This window comes from Bison bison, unplaced genomic scaffold, assembly GCF_000754665.1.
Source record: "Bison bison bison isolate TAMUID 2011002044 unplaced genomic scaffold, Bison_UMD1.0 scf7180017864216, whole genome shotgun sequence".
NCBI lineage: Eukaryota > Metazoa > Chordata > Mammalia > Artiodactyla > Bovidae > Bison > Bison bison.
In genome coordinates, this window is record NW_011494788.1 from 2975743 (window position 1) to 2984648 (window position 8906).

Below are 8906 nucleotides of genomic sequence, written 5' to 3' on the forward strand. Positions count from 1 at the left end.
GTTGTATGAAATGTGGACGGAGATGCAGACTAAGAATGGAGAAAGGAAACCCAGTAAAATTAATCTAGCTGTTTTTCAAAAAAGTTAAATTCCTAGGTGGATTTTAATAAATGCATATCTATGATGATCAATGATGCTGAGCATTTTTCACGTGCTGGTTGGCCATCAGTATGTATTCTTTGGAGGGAAAAAGTGTCTGTTCAGCTCTTCTTCTCATTTTTTAATCAGGTTTTTTTGATTTGAGTTATATGAACTGTTTATACATTTCACATATTAACCCCTTATCAGTTATATTATTTTTCAAATATTTTCTCCTTTTGAGTAGGTTGTCTTTTCATTTTACTGATGGTTTCTTTTGCTGTGCGAAAGCTTTTAAGTAGGTACCACTGGATTATTTTTGGTTTTGCTTCCTTTGCCTTAGGAAAGGGATCCAAATAAAACTGTGATGATTTACCTCAGAGTACTAAGTCTATGTGCTCTTCTAGGAGTTTTATGGTTTTCAGTCTTACTTTTAGGTCTTTAATCAATTTTGTGTTTATTTTTTATGCATTGTGAAAAATGTTCTAAATTCCTTTTCTTTTTTTAAATTTTATTTCTTTTTAAATTGAGGGATAATTGCTTTACAGAATTATGTTTTCTGTCAAACATCAACATGAATCAGCCAAAGGTGTACATATGTGCCCTCCTTCTTGAACCTCCCTCCCATCTCCCATCCCATCCCACCACTCTAGGTTGATACAGAGACCCTGTTTGGGTTCCCTGAGACATCTGGCAAATTTCCTTTGGCTATCTATCTTACACATGGTAGTGTAAGTTTCCATGTTACTCTCTCCATCCATCTGACCCCCTCCTCCCTTCTACTCGTGTCCTTAAGTCTGTTCTGTATGTCTGTTTCTCCACTGCTACCCTGTAAATAAATCCATTAGTAACATTTTTCTAGATTCCATATATGTGTGTTAGTATATGATATTTATTTTTCTCTTTCTGACTTACTTTATTCTGTGTAATAGGCTCTAGGTTCATCCACTTCATTAGAACTGACTCAAATGCATTCCTTTTTATGACTAATATTCCATTGTGTATATGTACCACACTTCTTTATCCATTTATCTGTTGATGGACATCAGGGTTACTTCCATATTCTAGCTATTGTAAATAATGCTGCAGTGAACATTGTGGTACATGTGTCTTTTTCAATTTTGTTTTCCTCAGGGTATTGCCTAAGAGTGGGATAACTAGGTCATATGGTGGTTTTATTCCTAGTCTTTAAAGGAATCTTCATATGGTCTTCCATAGTGGCTTTATCAATTTACATTCCCACCAACAGTGCAAGAGGATTCCCTTTTCTCCACACCCTCTCTAATATTTATTGTTTGTAGACTTTCTGGTGATGGGCTTTCTAATTGGTGTGAGGTGATATCTCATTGCAGTTTGATTTGCATTTCTTAAATAATGAGTGATGTTGAACTTCTTTTCATATCTTTGTGAACCATCTGTATGTCTTCTTTGGAGAAATGTCTGTTTAGGTCTTTTTCCAACTTTTTGATTGGGTTGTCTGTTTTTCTGGTATTGAGTTGTATGAGCTGCTTGTATATTTTGGAAATTAATCCTTTGTCAGTGTTTCATTTGCCATTCTGACAGTTGTCTTTTCGCCTTGTTTATAGTTTCCTTTGCTGTGCAAAAGCTTTTAATTAGGTCCCACTTGTTTATTTTTGCTTTTATTTCCATTATTCTAGGAGGTTTGTCATAGAGAATCTTGCTTTGATTTATGTCATGAAGTGTTCTGCCTGTTTACCTCTAAGACTTTTATAGGCTCTGGTCTTACATTTAGGACTTTAATGCATTTTGAGTTTATCTTTGATGGTGTTAGGAAGTGTTCTCATTTCATTCTTTTACATGTAGCTATCCAGTTTTACCAGCACCACTTACTGAAGAGGCTGTCTTTGCCACATTATATATTCCTGCCTCCTTTGTGAAAAATAAGGCATGCATCAGTTCAGTTCACTCAGTCGTGTCTGACTTTTTGCGACCCCATGGACTGCAGCATGCCAGGTCTCCCTGTCCATCACCAATTCCCGGAGTTTACTCAAATTCATCTCCATTGAGTCAGTGATGCCATCCAACCATCTCATCCACTGTCATCCCCTTCTCCCACCTTTAATCTTTCCCAGCATTAGGGTCTTTTCCAATGAGTCAGCTCTTCACATCAGGTGGCCAACCAGTCTGTTGCTCCATGTCCAGTTCTAACTGTTGCTTCCTGATCTGCATACAGATTTCTCAAGAGGCAGGTCAGGTGCTCTGGTATTCCCATCTCTTTCAGAATTTTCCACAGTTTATTGTGATCTGCACAGTCAAAGGCTTTGGCATAGTCAATAAAGCAGAAATAGGTGTTTTTCTGGAACTCTCTTGCTTTTTCGATGATCCAGCAGATGTCTGAAATTTGGTCTCTGGTTCCTCTGCCTTTTCTAAAACCAGCTCGAACATCTGGAAGTTCACAGTTCATGTATTGCTGAAGCCTGGCTTGGAGTATTTTTTTGTGCATGACTTTACTAGTGTGTGAGATGAGTGAAATTGTGTGATAGTTTGAGCATTCTTTGGCAATGCCTTTCTTTGGGATTGGAGTAAAAACTGACCTTTTCCAGTCCTGTGGCCACTGCTGAGTTTTCCAAATTTGCTGGCATATTGAGTGCAGCACTTTCACAGCATCATCTTTTAGGATTTGAAATGGCCACCCATAAATGTGTGAGCTTTTCTGTGGTTTCTTTCTTGTTCAATTGGTCTATATTTCTGTTTTTGTGCCAGTACCATACTGTTTTGATTACTGTAGGTTTGTAGTATAATCTGAAGACAGGAAGCTTGATTTATCCACTCCATTTTTTGGCAAGACTGCTTTGGCTACTCGGGGCCTTTTGTATTTCCATATGAATTGTGAGATATTTTGTTCTAGTTCTGTGAAGAATGCCATTGGTAATTTGATAGGGATTGTGTTAAATCTGTAGATTGCACTGGGCAGTATAGTCATTTTCACAATATTGATTCTTCCTACTCAGGTACATGGAATATCTCTCCATCTGCTATGTCATCTGATTCTTTCATCAGTGTCTTATAATTTTCTGTATACACTACTTTTGTCTCCTTAAGATCAGATCAGATCAGTCGCTCAGTCGTGTCCGATTCTTTGTCTCCTTAGACAGGATTATTCCAAGATATTTTATTCTTTTTGTTGCAATGGAGAATGGGATTCATTCCTTTATTTCTCTTTCTGATTTTCATTGTTAGTATATAGGAATGCAAGTGATTTCTCTGTATTGATTTTGTAGCCTGTGACTTTGCTAAATTCATTGATTAGTTCTAGTCATTTTCTTATTGTATCTTTAGGGGGTATCATGTCATCTGCAAACAGTGAGAGCTTTACTTCTTCTGTTCCAATCTCAATTGCTTTTATTTCTTTTTCTTCTCTGGTTGCTATAGCTAGAACTTCCAAAACTATATTGAATAATAGTGGTAAGAAAGGGCACCCTTGTCTTATTCCTGGTCTTAGGGGGAATGCTCTCGGTTTTTCACCATTGAGAATAATGTTTGCTGTGGACTTATCATATATGGCCTTTTACTATCTTGAGGTAGGTTCCTTCTCACAAATAGCTGTCCAGTTTTTCTAGCACCATTTATTGAAAAGACTGTTTTTTCTCCATTGTATATTCTTGCCTCCTTTTTTAGTAGATTAACTGATTATAAGTATTTAGGTTTATTTCTGGGTTTTCTATTCTGCTCCACTGATATATATGTCTGTTCTTGTACCAGTGCCATATGGTTTTGATTATTGTACCATGTAGCATAACCTGAAATCAGAGAGCATTATATCTCCAGCATTATTCTTTTTCCCTCAAGATTGTTTTGGCCAATTAAAAATTCTCATTTTTGCCATGTATTTGTGTTAAGTACAGTCATTATTCAGATGAATTTTAAAATTCATCTTTTCAAGATGAAGTCAAAGCAACTTAAATGTCCATCAACAGAGAAATGGATAAAGAAGATGTGGTACTTATATGCAATGAACTATTACTCAACCATTAAAAGAATGAAATAATGTCATTTGCAGCAACATGGATAGGCCTAGAGACTTTCATATTGAATAAATCAGAGAAAGACAAAAATCACAAGATATCAGTTATATGTGGAATCTAAAACAACTGTACAAAATGAACTTACCTTTAAAACAGAAATAGAGTCAGATGTTGAAAACAAACTTACAGTTACCAAGGTATAAGGAGGACAGAGATAAATTGGAAGATTGAGATTGATATGTACACATTACTAAATACATATATAAAAATAGATAACTAATAAGGACCTACTATATAGCACAGGGAACTCTGTACCCTATAATGGTCAATATGGGAAAAAAATCTAAAAAGACTGGATACGTGCGTATGTATAACTGATTCACTTTGCTGTACACCTGAAACTAATTCAACATTGTAAATCAACTATACTCCAATAATTATTTTAGTAGCCCATCATATTTTAATTTCTAAAATCAAATTATGCTGTGTATATTTGCTGGCACATAAGGCAGAATTCCCACTGAACAAAAATGCACACTCTTAGAGAAATGCAAAAAAGCAAAATGGCTGTCTGAGGAGGCCTTACAAATAGCTGTGAAAAGAAGAGAAGCAAAAAGCAAAGGAAAAAAGGAAAGATATTACCATTTGAATGCAGAGTTCCAAAGAATATCAAGAAGAGATAAGAAACCCTTCCTCAGCGATCAATGCAAAGAAAGAGAGGAAAACAACAGAATGGGAAAGACTAGAGATCTAAGAAAATTAGAGATACCAAGGGAACATTTCATGCAAAGATGGGCTCGTTAAAGGATAGAAATGGTATGGACCTAACAGAAGCAGACGACATTAAGAAGAGGTGGCAAGAATACACAGAAGAATTGTACAAAAAAGATCATCATGACCCCGATAACCATGATGGTGTGATCACTCACCTAGAGCCAGACATCCTAGAATGTGAAGTCAAGTGGGCCTTAGAAAGCATCACTATGAACAAAGCTAGTGGAGGTGATGGAATTCCAGTTGAGCTATTTCAAATCCTGAAAGATGATGCTGTGAAAGTGCTGCACTCAATATGCCAGCAAATTTGGAAAACTCAGCAGTGGCCACTGGAAAAGGTCACTTTTCATTCCAATCCCAAAGAAGGGCAATGCCAAAGAATGCTCAAACTATCACACAATTGCACTTACCTCATGCTAGTAAAGTAATGCTCAAAATTCCCCAAGCCAGGCTTCAGCTATACGTGAACTGTGAACTTCCAGTTGTTCAAGCTGATTTTAGAAAAGGCAGAGGAACCAGAGATCAAATTGACAATATCCATTGAATCATCGAAAAAGCAAGAGAGTTCCAGAAAAACACCTATTTCTGCTTTATTGACTATGCCAAAGCCTTTGACTGTGTAGATCAAAATGAATTGTTGAAAATTCTGAAAGAGATGGGAATACCAGACCACCTGACCTGCCTCTTGAGTAATCTATATGCAGGTCAGGAAGCAACAGTTAGAACTGGACATGGAACAACAGACTGGTTCCAAATAGGAAAAGGAGTACGTCAAGGCTGTATATTGTCACCCTGCTTATTTAACTTATATGCAGAGTACATCATGAAAAACGCTGGGCTGGAAGAAGCACAAGCTGGAATCAAGATTGCCAGGATAAATATCAATAACCTCAGAAATGTAGATGACACCACCCTTATGGCAGAAAGTGAAGAGGAAGAAAAAACCCTCTTGATGAAGGTGAAAGAGGAGAGTGAAAAAGTTGGCTTAAAGCTCAGCATTCAGAAAACTAAGATCATGGCATTTGGTCCCATCACTTCATGGGAAAGAGATGGGGAAACAGTGTCAGAATTTATTTTGGGGGGCCCCAAAATCACTGCTGATGGTGATTGCAGCCATGAAATTAAAAGACGCTTTCTCCTTGGAAGGAAAGTTATGACCAACCTAGAGAGCATATTAAAAAGCAGAGATATTACTCTGTCAACAAAGGTCTGTCTAGTCAAGGCTATGGTTTCTCCAGTGGTCATATATGGATGTGAGAGTTGGACTGTGAAGAAAGCTGAGCACCAAAGAATGGATGCTTTTGAACTGTGGTGTTGGAGAGGACTCTTGAGAGTCCCTTGGACTGCAAGGAGATCCAACCAGTCCATCCTAAAGGGGACCAGTCCTGGGTGTTCACTGGAAAGACTGATGCTGAAACTACAGTACTTTGGCCACCTTATGCGAAGAATTGACTCATTGGAAAAGACCCTGATATTGGGAAGGATTGGGGGCAGGAGGAGAAGGGGACGACAGGGGATGAGATGGCTGGATAGCATCACCGACTCGACGCCCATGAGTTTGGGTGAACACCGGGAGTTGGTGATGGACAGGGAGGCCTGGCGTGCTGCAGTTTATGGGGTCGCAAAGATTTGGACACGACTGAGCGACTGAACTGAACTGAACTTGGACATATTCTGATAGTTGGCATCCAGTCCCATTACTTCATGACAAGTAGATGAGGGAAAAGTGGAAACAGTGTCAGATTTCATTTTCTTGGGCTCCAAAATCACTGCAGATGGTGGCTGCAGCCATGGAATTAAAAGACGCTTGCTCCTTGGAAGAAAAGCTATGACATACCTAGACAATGTATTAAAAAGGAGAGACATCACTTTTACAACAGAGGTTTGTGTAGTTAAAGCTATGGTTTTTCCAGTAGTCATGTATGAATCTGTGAGTTGAACCATAAAGAAGGCTGAATACCAAAGAACTGATGCTTTCAAAGTATGGTGCTAGAGAAGACTCTAGAGTCCCTTGCTCAGCGAGGAGAATCAAAGTCTTCAATCCTAAAGGAAATCAACCCTAAATATTCATTGGAAAGATTAGTGCTGAAGCTGAAGCTCCAATATTTCAGCCACCTGGTGTGAAGAGACAACTGATTGGAAAATACCTTGATTTGGGGAAAGATTGGTGGCAAGAAGAGAAGGGAGTGATATAACATAAGATGGTTGGATGGCATCACTGACTCAATGGACATGAGTTTGAACACACTCAGGGAGATAATGAAGGACTGGAAACCCTGGCATGCTGAGTTCATGGGGTCGCAAAGAGACTGAAATGACTTAACAACTGAACAACAACAGTTGTTTAATCAAAGAGGAAAAACAAGTCATTTCCAGAAACAGCGCAGTAGCTACCACATAATGGACTGCATCCCCATAAAAATAGTCCTTACATTTTCAGTAAGAACTGATTTTTGTAAAAATTGAGACTAAAGTAGGAGACTTAAGTTTTTGATAACCACTACGGCAAGAGACTGAAAGCATTCCTTCTGTAACCCTGATCAGGAATGCTTGGCAGGTTAGAGAATAGGTGTAGTAGAATTTGGCTTTCATGATCCCATATTTTTTTTTTTTTTCTCCCTTAGGAAACTGTGACTCACAAAGTTGAAGGGAAAATTTCTTTGTACACCCAGGCTCCTCATTTCCTTGGCAAACTGTGCTTGAGCTGATGAGGCTCTACAGTTTCCCTATCGTGAGCAGGGTAGAGGAGTTACAAGTGACCAGACATGGGTCCCCAGAGACAACAAGAATAGTTATAAGTAAGTTTGTTTTCCTCTGTCTCCACTGAGCATAGTCTATTCACAGTGAAAGCTCAAAGTATTAAATGGAAATTTCATTTCTATGTAAAAGAAGCTTTAGATATATTAAAAAAGAAAAAAAATGTTCTTCAAAGTTTCCCTTCCTTTGAAATAGACAAAAAGGAAAGGTGAAATTCATCTGAGGACTGTTCAAAGTCATCATAATCTCAGTAAAAGGGGAAAAATGAAAATAAGTTCAAAACCACCTTTGTTTCTTCAGAAATATTTTACAAATAAAATCAAGGGATATTTGCTTAGAGCAATAAAGCCAGACTGATGAGAGAATGAAAGTGATACACATGGGTGTTTACAGAAAAATGCTCTGCATTTGAAGTAAATTTACCTTACAGAACATTGAATTTATAGGATTAAGGTGAATAACTATTAAGTTTCAGGAAATGGGAAGCCATGAAGCAAGAACTTTTTACCTAATATACATTATAAGGCATTTCTGAAACATCTAAGAAAATGTAAGTCTGTTTAGTACCATGATGTAATAATTCATGGATAATTGAGAAAAACACAATTTTAAAATACCTAGAGTATCATGAGCCAGAGGAACAAATTGGCTCATTAGCTTTTCTAACTATTAATAATTTGTGATCATTTGGCACTACCAACTTTATTTTGTAAAACAATAAGATAATACAATTGCATTTGACCAGTTTTTGTTAGAATATTTTAAATGTGATTTGAAGGGATGCTTACAATCTCAAGAAATATCTTCTTAATACAAATCACAAAAGAATAAACATATTGTAAGCTAATAATGCTTAGGTGAGTTGAAGGGTATTTCGAAGACATTTGATCACTAGATTTAATGTATGAGTCACATATGTTTTCAGAGTGGAGAAGGGAATTGGACATACTCTGCTCCAGGTTCCAAAGCCTCATTCAACAACCCAAAGAGCTGATGAAGAAACTCTTCTCAGGCTTGGGCATGAAAAGGAGATGAGAATGCAGGAAGTTGTTCTAAATTACAGTTCTATCATCGTCAGCTAGAATAGTGTCTGACAATTAGATGAAGTGGTGTAAGTAGCATTTACTTATGAGAAAAGATCCTGTGTTTGGAATCTCATTCTGTATTATTAAGCTGAGTAATTCTAAGAAAGCTATAACTCCTTGAAGTCAGTTTTCTCTTCTGTGAAATGAGGATGGTAACATCTGCCACTCTGAGTTCTCTGGAATAGCAATTAGTATTCAGTACTACTTACCAGAAAGAAATGGGGGG